We start from the raw sequence: 17,438 nt of genomic DNA, 5'->3' as shown, positions 1-17,438 counted from the left end.
AGCTCCTAATACATGCAATATAGATACGCTAAAGGACAGTTCTGTTTTCTCTGGGCAGGATCCTGTTATTGATAGATTATCTTTAGATCCTGCTTTAGGTGCACAGGCAGCCAACCCAGTTGGCTCAGTACCAGCGGAACCAGAGCCCGATTTTGCATTGGACATTTTGGGTGAACTCTTGATGTACCCTGATAAGATTGATAAATATATGTCTGTTTTTTCTAAGCAGCCAGGAATGTTTAATATTGATCCTGCCATAAATTTGCAATCTTCCTTTTCAGGTTTAGAGGGTCTATTAGATAAAGAAACTCGATTGTGGTGGGATATTACTACTCTAAAACACTATGTGGCTGAGGGGATGATCCCCAGGGGGTTACGCATTAAGAAAATCCCCACTACTATCTATTCGAATCAGTTTGTGATCGAATGGAACCAGGTGTTAACCGATTGTTCCATCCGTCTCATGAAGCTGATTATAGTGTATGAGGAACAGAAACTGACAGACATCAAGGTTCAAATTTCGGACACCAGAAGAGAACTGAACAAATTCTCTTCTTTCGAACATTTGAACTCATGAATAAAATGAAAGAAAATGTCTCTAAACTAGAGAATCTAATCATGAACACCAAGCGCACCAAATTTCTTAGAGACTCTGGCGACTATAAAAACAATGTTGTGTATGAATGGGGTAGGTGGGAAACATTGTATAGATCACCCAGATCTATTCTCCGCAGACCTAGACACAAAAAGGTTAGTTTTAGCTCTGCGGACAGCGTGGGCTCAGCTTCTGAGTCACCAGATAATAGAGAGGAGAGGATTCAGTCCGTCTTTTCTGGCACCCCCAAACGGGGGGGGGACCAGCGCGGACTGACTACCCAGGAAACTCCTCCAGGCCAACCGACCTATTACCAACGCCCCAAGAAGAACAGGGGGAGATACAGGAAAAGGGGTGGAAACGAACCAGGAGGGCAGGCCGAAAGAAACGGAAAGTGATTCATTCCCTAGCCACTTCCAATGTAATTAATCTATCCAGTATTGAACTCTCCCAAGCCCAAATCTTCCTCCTTTCCAGAGGTTTATCTTACGCACCTTCATACCATTTTGACATCTTCAATACCATGCTGGATGTGAACAAATTTGTCCGCAACCTAATGGTCAAGAAATATTTCTTGGAGGGTGATGGCTTGGGTGGTGTGGAGGGCGGGTCGGGGGTGTCCCCGGGGTCCCATACTTCTCTCGCCCCGGAGGCCGGGCAGATCCCTCCATTCCAGGAGGCTTCTCTCATCCTCATGTTGGACCAGTTGTCCAGCATGAGTGATGGCCCGGCCTCCGGGGCGACTTTGGGCCCCGTGGCCACCTCCAATTCCCGCTTCTACCCCATCCAGGCCAGAACCCCCATTGTAGATACTTTCCAGGATTTGGTTGAAAAAGATCTCATGCGAATTAAAAAAGCCAATAAGGCGGCTTCCGATCTGACACGGCAGGAACGGGAAGCACTACAGTCCCTCCAGAATAATAAAGCGATAGTTATTCGCAATGCAGACAAAGGGGGGGCGGTGGTGGTCCTAGATTCATCTGCCTATCAGAGGGAGGCGCTACGACAATTACAAGATACAGCCACCTATGAGGTTTTACCCAGTGACCCCACACAACGTTTTAAAGCTGAACTTCAGCAATTACTTGATTTGGGGGTTTCACTGGGCATTTTTAGCCAGAAGGAGCGGGAGTATCTCTTGGTGGAGGCACCCATTGTACCTATTTTCCATCATTTACCTAAAGTCCACAAGTCGGATGTTCCTCCCAGGGGCCGTCCCATCGTGGCTGGGATTGGCTCTCTGGGGGAACGCCTGGGACAGTGGGTGGATGGGTGTCTCCAACCCTTAGTGCGCCGCTTACCTGGATTTTTACGTGACACAACCCATCTGCTATCCAGCTTAGAATCTCTCCATTGGGACCAATCTTTTGTTTGGGTTACAATGGATGTGGCTTCTTTGTATTCCTCGATTCCTCACAAATTAGCTCTCAGAGCTTTGGATTTTCATATTAGGAAATATGGATCATTCACGTCTGATGTCTGTGACTTCCTCCTCCTAGCAGTGGATCATCTGCTTAGCAGAAATTACTTTATGTTTGATGGGGTGTACTATCTCCATAGGTGCGGAGCTTCTATGGGAGCCAAATTCTCCCCATCCCTGGCAAATTTGTACATGGGATGGTGGGAGGAGCTCCGCATCTTTGGAGAGTGCAACCCCTTTTCAGAGTCTATTTTTTGGTATTCAAGATATATAGATGATCTGCTGCTGGTTTGGAGGGGGCCAGAGGGAGACGTTCCGACTTTTTTGACGTATTGCAACAATAATGATTTAAACTTGTCTTTTACAATATCTTATAATACCACTGAAATTGATTTTTTGGATTTGCATTTGATTGGTTGCGTTACAACAGGGAGGATACTAACTAGAACGTTTAGGAAGGAATGTGCGGGCAACTCTCTACTTTTAGCCACAAGCTGCCATCCAAGACATACTTTAAGATCCATTCCATATGGAGAAATGATTAGAGCAGCCAGGAACTGCTCAGACCCAGATAGAATAGAACAAGAACTAGATCTGGTTCAATCTAGGCTTAAAGTTCGGGGATACCGAGATAATCTTATTTTGGAGGCCAGAAATCAGGTTCTACGTAAAACTAGGGCCGATCTTCTGTCTTCCCGATCTGGTAGGAAGAACAGGCAATTAAATAAGGGTATCAATTTTGTAACCTCATATAGCCTAGAATACTCTCAGATTGTTAAAACTATTAAAAAATACTTGCCTGTTCTCCACTCAGATCCTAAATTACAAGCTGTACTGGCGGAGGGCTGTGGCTTTTCCTCACGACGTGCTCCCACCTTGGGTTCAAAGCTTTCCCCTAGTCTGTTCCAGAGCACTGACAGACCTAGACCCACTTGGTTGAGATATCTGGGTTCTTACAGATGCGGATATAGTACATGCAGATTTTGTCATGTCCATGAACAGACCCGGGAGGCCATTTCGCTTTCTAGACATACTAATTATGAAATCAGACAATATATCAACTGCCATACTCACAATGTTGTGTATCTGGTTACTTGTGTGGAGTGTGCGGTACAATATGTGGGGTGTACCACCCGCCCTCTCCGCCAGAGAATTTCCGAGCACTATCATGGTGCAGGGAGATGTCTTAGGAACGCAGCCTACATTACCCATGCTTCTAGTGTTTCTAAGCACTTTTTCCATGTCCATTCGGGCAATATGGCAGGCTTTAGATTCCATGGTATTGAAAGGATACCACATTCCCTGAGGGGAGGTGACATCCATGGGAGGCTTTTAAAACGGGAGGCTTTCTGGATCTGGAAATTGGGGACACGTTCCCCTACAGGATTAAATTCCAGACTAGATCTAAACATTTTCTATGATTAATAATATTGGGCAGGTATTTTGGTAGGTTTCTGAGATGTGATGTCATGCTGTATTCATTGTTTTTAAATTAGGATCTTATATATGCATTATGGTGTTATTCATCACTTTTTAATACTATGTTGTATATACCTTTAAGTACAGAGCTCACACCTCTAGGGGTGTGGTCTAATGCACTATATAGCCTGTGAACACATTCATGTTAGTATGCTATGATTAAGGAGCCACTCTATGCTCCGATACGCGTGAGCTTTTTACTGCAACACTGATGATGGATTGAAATATCAATAAAGGATTTTTCTACTTTCACCCGACCAACTGGTGTAGCGGGATTTTCTCTTTTTGTTACATGTGGACTTTGGCTACCGACTTCCGTGCTCCCCTTGGTCATACATGTGAGTGTAGCGGTCTCTTTTCTTTCTTCTTCCTCCATAAAGCCTCACTGAGCCAGGGAGCCGAGGCCATACCACTATGGCTGACTATCCAGCAGAGGGCGCTCTCATACTGGGCACACATACTACCCGCACCTTCCACCATAAAGCCTCACTGAGCCAGGGAGCCAAGGCCATACCACTATGCTGACTATCCAGCAGAGGGCACTCTCATACTGGGCACACATACCACCAGCACCTTCCACCATAAAGCCTCACTGAGCAAGGGAGCCGAGGCCATACCACTATGGTTGACTATCCAGCAGAGGGCGCTCTCATACTGGGCACACATACCACCAGCACCTTCCACCATAAAGCCTCACTGAGCCAGGGAGCCGAGGCCATACCACTATGGCTGACTATCCAGCAGAGGGCACTCTCATACTGGGCACACCTACCACCAGCACCTTCCACCATAAAGCCTCACTGAGCCAGGGAGCCGAGGCCATACCACTATGGCTGACTATCCAGCAGAGGGCGCTCTCATACTGGGCACACATACCACCAGCACCTTCCACCATAAAGCCTTACTGAGCCAGGGAGCCGAGGCCATACCACTATGCTGACTATCCAGCAGAGGGCACTCTCATACTGGGCACACCTACCACCAGCACTTTCCACCATAAAGCCTCACTGAGCCAGGGAGCCAAGGCCGTACCACTATGGCTGACTATCCAGCAGAGGGCACTCTCATACTGGGCACACATACCACCAGCACCTTCCACCATAAAGCCTCACTGAGCTAGGGAGCCGAGGCAATACCACTATGGCTGACTATCCAGCAGAGGGCGCTCTCATACTGGGCACACATACCACCAGCACCTTCCACCATAAAGCCTCACTGAGCCAGGGAGCCGAGGCCATACCACTATGGCTGACTATCCAGCAGAGGGCGCTCTCATACTGGGCACACATACCACCAGCACCTTCCACCATAAAGCCTCACTGAGCCAGGGAGCCGAGGCCATACCACTATGGCTGACTATCCAGCAGAGGGCACTCTCATACTGGGCACACCTACCACCAGCACCTTCCACCATAAAGCCTCACTGAACCAGGGAGCCGAGGCCATACCACTATGGCTGACTATCCAGCAGAGGGCGCTCTCATACTGGGCACACATACTACCTGCACCTTCCACCATAAAGCCTCACTGAGCCAGGGAGCCGAGGCAATACCACTATGGTTGACTATCCAGCAGAGGGCACTCTCATACTGGGCACACATACCACCAGCACCTTCCACCATAAAGCCTCACTGAGCCAGGGAGCCGAGGCAATACCACTATGGCTGACTATCCAGCAGAGGGCACTCTCATACTGGGCAAATATACCACCAGCACCTTCCACCATAAAGCCTTACTGAGCCAGGGAGCCGAGGCCATACCACTATGGCTGAGTATCCAGCAGAGGGCACTCTCATACTGGGCACACATACCACCAGCACCTTCCACCATAAAGCCTTACTGAGCCAGGGAGCCGAGGTCATACCACTATGGCTGAGTATCCAGCAGAGGGCGCTCTCATACTGGGCACACCTACCAGCACCTTCCACCATAAAGCCTTACTGAGCCAGGGAGCTGAGGCCATACCACTATGCTGACTATCCAGCAGAGGGCACTATCATACTGTTCGCACATACAGAGCAGCAGCCCATATAGAGCAGCAACCCTGGCACTTACCACTATAAAGCTTTACTGAGCCACGGGCCAAGACCATACCACTACGGCTGACTATCCAGCAGAGGGCGCTCTCATACTGAGCAACCTACCACCATAAACTTAAAGCCTCACTGGGCACACCTACCAGCACCTTCCACCATAAAGCCTCACTGAGCCAGGTAGCTGAGGCCATACCACTATGCTGACTATCCAGCAGAGGGCACTCTCATACTGATCGCACATACAGAGCAGCAGCCCATATAGAGCAGCAACCCTGGCACTTACCACCATAAAGCTTTACTGAGCCATGGGCCAAGACCAAACCACTATGCTGACTTTCCAGCAGAGGGTGCTCTCATACAGAGCAGCAGCCCTGGCACTTACCACCATAAAGCCTCACTGAGCCAGGGGGCGAGGCCATACTATGCGCTCTGAAACAAAGCGTCAGCAGCCAGCCCAGCCAAGACCACCAACACAGCCTAACAAAAGCACAAATAAAAGGGACTATAAAAAGCTGCAAGGAACGATATATAGAGGAATGGAGGAACGACATAAAGAACTCCCAGAAACTCACCACCTACCAATTACTACAGAAGGAGTACACAATGGCCCCGTATCAGTGGAGGCTACACCCCAAAGATACACAGACCCTGAGCCTGTACCATCTGAGTGCCCACAGCCTGGAGGTAGAGACAAGGCGGCACAGATAGACATGGAAGCCCCGGGAGGAGAGACTGTGCAGACAATGTGACCAGGGGGTCCTGGAGGATGAGGCCTACTTCCTGCTACACGGCAGCAAATATGCACCTGTGAGGACCGCCCACTTCCAAAGACTCTCCTCCCACATCCTGGAGATAGAGACAGGGCAGCACAGACAGACATAGAAGCCCCGGGAGGAGAGACTGTGCAGACAATGTGACCAGGGGGTCCTGGAGGATGAGGCCTACTTCCTGCTACACTGCAGCAAATACGTACCTGTGAGGACCGCCCACTTCCAGAGACTCTCCGCCCACATCCTGATTTTACCTCCACAGATGAGGAGAGGAAACTCTACATCCTGCTGGGAAAGAGGCAACAACCATGCAAATAGCTGCCCGATATGTTACTGCCTTCCACCAACTGAGAGCAATATGATACCCCAATGACTGTACACCCCTTATACTGCCCCCTATACCCTCCTCCCCCCTATGTACTATATACCCCAGTCAGCTATACTGTCCCTTATATTCTCCACACCCTTATGGACTGTATACCCCAACCCCCTATACCCTTCCCTTAATACCACAACCACTCTCCCCCCATGCTAATGCTATTGTTTTGCTTAAGCATTGCTAAATCAAATTGTAATCAGCTAAATCAAATTGTAATCAGATGTGCTGTATCTTGTATCAGTGTTCATATTTGATGTATATCATTGTCTGTATCATTATGTATCCCTTGTTTGTTTTCTTACATTGTACAGCGCCATGGAATATGTTGGCGCTTTATAAATAAATAATAATAATAAGTGTATTTGGTATTTGGTCCTGCCAATAAAGCATATTTGGACTTGGAATACCAGATCAGCCCCCCGTACTAGGCATCCCCCCTCCCCAAGTTAGATAGCCCGATCAGCCCCCAGTATTAGGCTGCCTCCTTCCCAGCAGATGGCAGGGCCCCTCCTCAGTTTAGCTGGTCTGATGGGCCCCCAGTATAAGGCAATCCCTCCCCATGTTAGATAATCAGATCAGCCGGTGGGAGCAGCAGCAAGGAGGGGCCTTTTCTAGTAAAACATTCTTCGGGGTATCAGAGAACATTTACACATTGGAGATTAATACCTCCCATTACCCCTTTCCAGGACTTAAATGCAATGCAAAAGCATTCTCGTTTCCCCATACTGTGTGCCAGCCTCCTAATAGTGTGTCCCAGCATCATATTGTCCCCCATAGTGTGCCCCAGCTTCCTAGTGTCCCCATACTGTGCCCCAGCCTCCTAATAGTGTGTCCCAGCATCATATTGTCCCCCATAGTGTGCCCCAGCTTCCTAGTGTCCCCATACTGTGCCCCAGCCTCCTAATATTGTGCCCCAGCTTCATATTGTCCCCCATAGTGTGCCCCAGCTTCCTAGTGTCCCCATACTGTTCCCCAGCCTCCAGGGCCGGTTTAAGCAACAATGGGGCCCCAGGGCAAAATGAACCTTGGGGGCCCCCCCAACATATACCCCGGAACAAAAATCGGCATTAGGGGACCTTTTTTGCAGCTGGTATAGTCAGGGTGTGAAGTCCCAATCGGTCAGAGCTCCACATTCTGGCTATCCCAGCCTGCATGGGGGACAAGGGGTTAAAAAGTTTCAGGAGGGGGGACCCCACATAATTAAAAAAAAAAAAATTCCCACACTTTAAACATAAATTTTTGGGGGGGAAAATAGAAAAAAATGCCAGGGATCTTCATACAGCCATATTTTTTCCTTCGAAAAAGTTTTTTTCTCAAAAACTATAAGGTCTTTTTGAAAAATTGTTTTTTCCTCTTATTCCTAATGATCTCCTTAACATATCCTGCAAATTTAGGGTTTCTAGCATTTAAGGTGGATTTTCTATCAACCATTAAAGTCGGCAGGTTTTTAAATGTGTATTTTTTTTCCTTTGAAACTTTAAAATCGATTTTCTCAAAAACTATGAGGCCGATTTGCAAAATTTTTTTTTCCTCTTGTAGCCACTGGGGGCCCCTACAAGCTCTGGGGCCCTGGGGCAGCTGCCTCCTCTGCCTCTATGGTAGCGCCGGCCCTGCCAGCCTCCTAATAGTGTACCTCTGCTTCCTATTGTCCCCCATAGTGTGTCCCAGCCTCCTAGTGTCCCCCATAGTGTGTCCCAGCTTCCCAGCACCCCTCATAGTGTGTCCCATCATCCCAATAGTGTCTTAGCTTCATAGTGTCCCCAATCCAATCTCCCCAGTGCCCCTCACAGTATGTTCCACCTTCCAGTGCCCCTCATAGTGTGCCCCAGCTTCATATTGTCCCCCATATTGTGTCCCAGCCCCCCAGTGTCCTCCATAGTGTGTCCCAGCTTCCCAGTGTCCCCACAGTGTGTCCCAGCTTTTTAGTGTCCCCTAAACTGTCCCCGGGGTTAGGGAGCCCCCCTCCCCAGTTTAGGGAGACAGAGAGAAGTTGCTGCAAGCCTGTGACGTGGCCGAGTTCACGGTGTGATGAGGAGCAACACTACAAACTCTTCTCGCGACTCTGTATCGGCCAGGCCAGGGGGCACTCATAGGGAGGGGGCATGGGTGCGCCCTCAGGGGCTAGTGCCTTCCCCACCTCAGCCCAGAACTGGTTGTGTACTTTATTACTAGAGATAAGAGACACCCAGAATCCTCCTCACCTCTCCAGTCAGCTGTGTTATATTACTAGAGATAAGAGTGATGTCATGTGACCTCCCAGAATCCCCCTCACCTCTCCAGTCACCTGTGTGATATTACTAGAGATAAGAATGATGTCTTGTGACCTCCCAGAATCCCCCTCACCTCTCCAGTCAGCAGGCAGATGATCTCCAGGGTGAGGTTGAATATCCTCTCAGTCATGTGACTCTGGTCCTCCTCCATCCTCAGTAAGGTGGTCATGTGATCCATACAGAATGCTGCTGCCTTTTGATAGATAAAAAAGGGAAGATAATTTAGGCTGTAAAGTTGTCAGTGGTTAAACGACTGATACAGGATCCCCCCTCCCCCAGTACTCCCCATTGCTGTCACTTGTGGGTGGTGGGGCCATGCAGAATATTGCAGGAAAGCATAATACGCTGGTTTATAGCTACCTGTGCACTATACTCACAGCATGCTGCAGTCCTGTCCTCCCTCTGCCTCCTCTCCAGCTGGCCTTCTCTCCTCACCTCCCTTTCCCACTGTTACCATTCCTGTGATGTTACAGCAGTGCTGGTAGTGGTAGATGGATGCGGATATGAGGGGAGGCGGAGACTGAGGCAACCCCTCCCACTGTTACCATTTCTGTGATGTTACAGCAGTGCTGGTAGTGGTAGATGGATGAGGATATGAGGGGAGGCGGAGACTGAGGCAACCCCTCCCACTGTTACCATTCCTGTGATGTTACAGCAGTGCTGGTAGTGGTAGATGGATGAGGATATGAGGAGAGGCGGAGATTGAGGCAACCCCTCCCACTGTTACCATTCCTGTGATGTTACAGCAGTGCTGGTAGTGGTAGATGGATGAGGATATGAGGAGAGGCGGAGATTGAGGCAACCCCTCCCACTGTTACCATTCCTGTGATGTTACAGCAGTGCTGGTAGTGGTAGATGGATGAGGATATGAGGAGAGGCGGAGACTGAGGCAACCCCTCCCACTGTTACCATTCCTGTGATGTTACAGCAGTGCTGGTAGTGGTAGATGGATGAGGATATGAGGAGAGGCGGAGACTGAGGCAACCCCTCCCACTGCTACCATTCCTGTGATGTTACAGCAGTGCTGGTAGTGGTAGATGGATGAGGATATGAGGAGAGGCGGAGACTGTGCAACCCCTCCCACTGTTACCATTCCTGTGATGTTACAGCAGTGCTGGTAGTGGTAGATGGATGAGGATATGAGGAGAGGCGGAGATTGAGGCAACCCCTCCCACTGTTACCATTCCTGTGATGTTACAGCAGTTGCCTCCAGAGGAAGCCGGAAGTCCGGCGAAACCGGTCGAGGACGCATGTGCTGCGTCCCGGCCCTGCCTCCCACACCGCATGACTCCCTCCTTCTGACCTCCCGCTGAACCACCGCGACCCTGCCGCTCGTGCCTGCCTGCCAGAAGCATACCACGTGTCTCCAGCCAGTATAGACTCATACAGCCGGATACAGCTCATGTAAGCCTGTCCAACAGGACAAGATCTTTAGCAGCTATTATAACAAGACTCTGCCTGTTTTTGCTATGGACACGGGTCTTCTAGCAGCTTTAGGCTAAGGAAGATATGTGCCTTACTGACGTTTACATCGCATGTCAATACTCTTTACTGGTGAGCTGATGAACATCTATGCTGTTGCTGTATGGCTGCCTGCTTGGAGCAATTGCTAACTATCTATGCTGATGCTGTCAATGTGTGGACATTAACTAACCACTGCTATGCTTATGGCTGCTCAGAGGAACTGTTTGCTTCGCAGATACATACCCACATCGGTTGACCACTTGTGTTTATGCTACATGGCTGCTGCATGAGGCAAAACTAATCACTGATGCTGGTGCTGCTAATGTGTGGCTGCTAATGTGTGGATGCTAGTCATCAACGCTTCTGCTTTCTGGCCACTCAAGGGAACAGGTTTGTTATATCGTCATACAATTGCTCCACCTTTGCTTATGGAACTGTGACTGCACGCTAACATTCTCCTTTGAGGGAAGTTCCAATAAATCATTTTTCTACATTTTTTGCGCAATAGTTGAAAAATTTTTTTTGCCGGCTGTTAGGCGGGTCGGGCTGGTGGGATTGTGGGGGCCGTTGGGGGGTTGTGGGGAGTGTTTTTGGGGTGGTGGAAGGGGGGCCGGGGTGACACATATTTTTAATGTAACTTTTTTTGATATGTGATTAATTATTGAATAAATTATCTTTTTGATTAAAAATAGTTGTTGTTCTATTTGTGCTCGAGAGGGTCATACCCACCTCCTACCTTATCTCAACAAATTTTTGGATATGAGGAGAGGCGGAGACTGAAGCAACCCCTCCCACTGTTACCATTCCTGTGATGTTACAGCAGTGCTGGTAGTGGTAGATGGATGAGGATATGAGGAGATGCGGAGACTGAGGCAACCCCTCCCACTGTTACCATTCCTGTGATGTTACAGCAGTGCTGGTAGCGGTAGATGGATGAGGATATGAGGAGAGGCGGAGACTGAGGCAACCCCTCCCACTGTTACCATTCCTGTGATGTTACAGCAGTGCTGGTAGTGGTAGATGGATGAGGATATGAGGGGAGGCGGAGACTGAGGCATCCCCCTCCCAATGTTACCATTCCTGTGATGTTACAGCAGTGCTGGTAGTGGTAGATGGATGAGGATATGAGGAGAGGCGGAGACTGAGGCAACCCCTCCCACTGTTACCATTCCTGCGATGTTACAGCAGTGCTGGTAGTGGTAGATGGATGAGGATATGGGGAGAGGCGGAGACTGAGGCAACCCCTCCCACTGTTACCATTCTTGTGATGTTACAGCAGTGCTGGTAGTGGTAGAGGGATGAGGATATGAGGAGAGGCGGAGACTGAAGCAACCCCTCCCACTGTTACCATTTCTGTGATGTTACAGCAGCGCTGGTAGTGGTAGATGGATGAGGATATGAGGAGAGGCGGAGATTGAGGCAACCCCTCCCACCGTTACCATTCCTGTGATGTTACAGCAGCGCTGGTAGTGGTAGATAGATGAGGATATGAGGAGAGGCGGAGACTGAGGCAACCCCTCCCACTGTTACCATTCCTGTGATGTTACAGCAGCGCTGGTAGTGGTAGATGGATGAGGATATGAGGAGAGGCGGAGACTGAGGCAACCCCTCCCACTGTTACCATTCCTGTGATGTTACAGCAGTGCTGGTAGTGGTAGATGGATGAGGATATGAGGAGAGGCGGAGACTGAGGCAACCCCTCCCACTGTTACCATTTCTGTGATGTTACAGCAGTGCTGGTAGTGGTAGATGGATGAGGATATGGGGAGAGGCGGAGACTGAGGCAACCCCTCCCACTGTTACCATTCCTGTGATGTTACAGCAGTGCTGGGAGTGGTAGATGGATGAGGATATGAGGAGAGGCGGAGACTGAGGCATCCCCCTCCCAATGTTACCATTCCTGTGATGTTACAGCAGTGCTGGTAGTGGTAGATGGATGAGGATATGAGGAGAGGCGGAGACAGAGGCAACCCCTCCCACTGTTACCATTCCTGTGATGTTACAGCAGTGCTGGGAGTGGTAGATGGATGAGGCTATGAGGAGAGGCGGAGACTGAGGCAAACCCCTCCCACTGTTACCATTCCTGTGATGTTACAGCAGCGCTGGTAGTGGTAGATGGATGAGGATATGAGGAGAGGCGGAGACTGAGGCAACCCCTCCCACTGTTACCATTCCTGTGATGTTACAGCAGTGCTGGGAGTGGTAGATGGATGAGGATATGAGGAGAGGCGGAGACTGAGGCAACCCCTCCCACTGTTACCATTCCTGTGATGTTACAGCAGTGCTGGGAGTGGTAGATGGATGAGGATATGAGGAGATGCGGAGACTGAGGCAACCCCTCCCACTGTTACCATTCCTGTGATGTTACAGCAGTGCTGGTAGTGGCAGATGGATGAGGATATGAGGAGAGGCGGAGACTGAGGAAACCCCTCCCACTGTTACCATTCCTGTGATGTTACAGCAGTGCTGGGAGTGGTAGATGGATGAGGATATGAGGAGAGGCGGAGACAGAGGCAACCCCTCCCACTGTTACCATTCCTGTGATGTTACAGCAGTGCTGGTAGTGGTAGATGGATGAGGATATGAGGAGAGGCGGGGACTGAGGCAACCCCTCCCACTGTTACCATTCCTGGGATGTTACAGCAGTGCTGGTAGTGGTAGATGGATGAGGATATTATTATTATTATTATTTATTGTATTTATAAAGCGCCAACATCTTACGCAGCGCTGCACAATAGATAAATGGGTTAACATACAGGTAGAACATACGGAAACTCACAACAAAACAAGATCATGCAAATGATTTGATAACAATACAGTGTCATAGGTCAAAATAGAGACTGTTCGAGTCTACAAGAGGGGTGGTTGCGAGTAAGATTGCATAATCAAGCTGGATACGTTAGGGAGGAGGGCCCTGCCGGAGGCTTACAATCTAAAGGGTGGGGTGGAGACAATAGGTGCGTCTTTTGAGAGGGGGTCTAACAGAACATATTATGGTGCTGGTGTAGGGGGGTATGCGAGTGTGAAGAGGTGAGTCTTTAGAGCTTGTTTGAAGGAATTAAAGGTGGGGGCGAGTCTGATGGCTGGTGGGAGAGAGTTCCAGAGAGTAGGGGCGGCCCTGGTGAAGTCCTGCAATCGTGCGTGTGACTGAGTTATGCGTGGTGCGACTAGGCGCAGGTCATTGGAGGATCGGAGGGGGCGGGCTGGTATGTGCCTGTGGACCAGATCAGAGATATGAGGAGAGGCGGAGACTGAGGCAACCCCTCCCACTGTTACCATTCCTGTGATGTTACAGCAGCGCTGGTAGTCGTAGATGGATGAGGATATGAGGAGAGGCGGAGACTGAGGCAACCCCTCCCACTGTTACCATTCCTGTGATGTTACAGCAGTGCTGGTAGCGGTAGATGGATGAGGATATGAGGAGAGGCGGAGACTGAGGCAACCCCTCTCACTGTTACCATTCCTGTGATGTTACAGCAGTGCTGGTAGTGGTAGATGGATGAGGATATGAGGGGAGGCGGAGACTGAGGCATCCCCCTCCCAATGTTACCATTCCTGTGATGTTACAGCAGTGCTGGTAGTGGTAGATGGATGAGGATATGAGGGGAGGCAGAGACTGAGGCAACCCCTCCCACTGTTACCATTCCTGTGATGTTACAGCAGTGCTGGTAGTGGTAGATGGATGAGGATATGAGGAGAGGCGGAGATTGAGGCAACCCCTCCCACTGTTACCATTCCTGTGATGTTACAGCAGTGCTGGTAGTGGTAGATGGATGAGGATATGAGGAGAGGCGGAGACTGTGCAACCCCTCCCACTGTTACCATTCCTGTGATGTTACAGCAGTGCTGGTAGTGGTAGATGGATGAGGATATGAGGAGAGGCGGAGACTGAAGCAACCCCTCCCACTGTTACCATTCCTGTGATGTTACAGCAGTGCTGGTAGTGGTAGATGGATGAGGATATGAGGAGAGGCGGAGACTGAGGCAACCCCTCCCACTGTTACCATTCCTGTGATGTTACAGCAGTGCTGGTAGTGGTAGATGGATGAGGATATGAGGGGAGGCGGAGACTGAGGCATCCCCCTCCCAATGTTACCATTCCTGTGATGTTACAGCAGTGCTGGTAGTGGTAGATGGATGAGGATATGGGGAGAGGCGGAGACTGAGGCAACCCCTCCCACTGTTACCATTCCTGTGATGTTACAGCAGTGCTGGTAGTGGTAGAGGGATGAGGATATGAGGAGAGGCGGAGACTGAAGCAACCCCTCCCACTGTTACCATTTCTGTGATGTTACAGCAGCGCTGGTAGTGGTAGATGGATGAGGATATGAGGAGAGGCGGAGACTGAGGCAACCCCTCCCACTGTTACCATTCCTGTGATGTTACAGCAGTGCTGGTAGTGGTAGATGGATGAGGATATGAGGAGAGGCGGAGACTGAGGCAACCCCTCCCACTGTTACCATTCCTGTGATGTTACAGCAGTGCTGGTAGTGGTAGATGGATGAGGATATGGGGAGAGGCGGAGACTGAGGCAACCCCTCCCACTGTTACCATTCCTGTGATGTTACAGCAGTGCTGGTAGTGGTAGAGGGATGAGGATATGAGGAGAGGCGGAGACTGAAGCAACCCCTCCCACTGTTACCATTTCTGTGATGTTACAGCAGCGCTGGTAGTGGTAGATGGATGAGGATATGAGGAGAGGCGGAGATTGAGGCAACCCCTCCCACCGTTACCATTCCTGTGATGTTACAGCAGCGCTGGTAGTGGTAGATGGATGAGGATATGAGGAGAGGCGGAGACTGAGGCAACCCCTCCCACTGTTACCATTCCTGTGATGTTACAGCAGTGCTGGGAGTGGTAGATGGATGAGGATATGAGGAGAGGCGGAGACTGAGGCAACCCCTCCCACTGTTACCATTCCTGTGATGTTACAGCAGCGCTGGTAGTGGTAGATGGATGAGGATATGAGGAGAGGCGGAGACTGAGGCAACCCCTCCCACTGTTACCATTCCTGTGATGTTACAGCAGCGCTGGTAGTGGTAGATGGATGAGGATATGAGGAGAGGCGGAGACTGAGGCAACCCCTCCCACTGTTACCATTCCTGTGATGTTACAGCAGTGCTGGTAGTGGCAGATGGATGAGGATATGAGGAGAGGCGGAGACTGAGGCAACCCCTCCCACTGTTACCATTCCTGTGATGTTACAGCAGTGCTGGGAGTGGTAGATGGATGAGGATATGAGGAGAGGCGGAGACAGAGGCAACCCCTCCCACTGTTACCATTCCTGTGATGTTACAGCAGTGCTGGTAGTGGTAGATGGATGAGGATATGAGGAGAGGCGGAGACAGAGGCAACCCCTCCCACTGTTACCATTCCTGTGATGTTACAGCAGTGCTGGTAGTGGTAGATGGATGAGGATATGAGGAGAGGCGGAGACTGAGGCAACCCCTCCCACTGTTACCATTCCTGTGATGTTACAGCAGTGCTGGTAGTGGAAGATGGATGAAGATATGAGGAGAGGCGGAGACTGAGGCAACCCCTCCCACTGTTACCATTCCTGTGATGTTACAGCAGTGCTGGTAGTGGTAGATGGATGAGGATATGAGGGGAGGCGGAGACTGAGGCAACCCCTCCCACTGTTACCATTCCTGTGATGTTACAGCAGTGCTGGTAGTGGTAGATGGATGAGGATATGAGGAGAGGCGGAGACTGAGGCAACCTCTCCCACTGTTACCATTCCTGTGATGTTACAGCAGTGCTGGTAGTGGTAGATGGATGAGGATATGAGGAGAGGCGGAGACTGAGGCAACCCCTCCCACTGTTACCATTCCTGTGATGTTACAGCAGCGCTGGTAGTGGTAGATGGATGAGGATATGAGGAGAGGCGGAGACTGAGGCAACCCCTCCCACTGTTACCATTCCTGTGATGTTACAGCAGTGCTGGGAGTGGTAGATGGATGAGGATATGAGAGGCGGAGACTGAGGCAAACCCCTCCCACTGTTACCATTCCTGTGATGTTACAGCAGCGCTGGTAGTGGTAGATGGATGAGGATATGAGGAGAGGCGGAGACTGAGGCAACCCCTCCCACTGTTACCATTCCTGTGATGTTACAGCAGTGCTGGTAGTGGTAGATGGATGAGGATATGAGGAGAGGCAGAAACTGAGGCTAATGGGAGCAGAGGACTGGAGCACACTGTGACAGCTAGCTATAAACCAATGTAATCCTTCCCCTTACTACTCTGCATGGAGGTGGGGGAAGAGAGAAATACTGGAGTGTGGGCATGGCTATACTGGGGGAGAAATAGCATTACTGGGGTGGGGGACATTACATACTGGAGTATAATGGCAATGCTGGGGGACACAGGGGGGACATGGCTATACTGGGGGAGAAATAGCATTACTGGGGTGGGGGACATTACATACTGGAGGATAATGGCAATGCTGGGGGACACAGGGGGACATGGCTATATTGGGGGAGAAATGACATTACTGGGGTGGGGGACATTACATACGGGAGGATAATGGCAATGCTGGGGGACACAGGGGGACATGGCTATACTGGGGGAGAAATGGCATTACTGGGGTGGGGGACATTACATACTGGAGGATAATGGCAATGCTGGGAGACACAGGGTGGACATGGCTATACTGGGGGAGAAATGGCATTACTGGGGTGGGGGGACATTACATACTGGAGGATAATGGTAATGCTGGGGGACACAGGAAGGACATGGCTATACTGGGGGAGAAATGGCATTACTGGGATGGGGGACATTACATACTGGAGGATAATGGCAATGCTGAGGGGCACAGAGGGGAAATGGCTATACTGGGGAGAAATGGCATTACTGGGGTGGGGGACATGACATACTGGGGATAATGGCAATGCTGGGGGACACAGGGGGACATGGCTATACTGGAGGAGAAATTGCATTACTGGGGTGGGGGACATTACATACTGGAGGATAATGGCAATGCTGGGGGACACAGGGAGGACATGGCTATACTGGGGAGAAATGGCAT

Source organism: Hyperolius riggenbachi, chromosome 10, assembly GCF_040937935.1.
Source record: "Hyperolius riggenbachi isolate aHypRig1 chromosome 10, aHypRig1.pri, whole genome shotgun sequence".
Classification (NCBI taxonomy): domain Eukaryota; kingdom Metazoa; phylum Chordata; class Amphibia; order Anura; family Hyperoliidae; genus Hyperolius; species Hyperolius riggenbachi.
The sequence above is the reverse complement of the archived record's forward strand: the minus strand, read 5'-3'. Positions refer to the sequence as shown.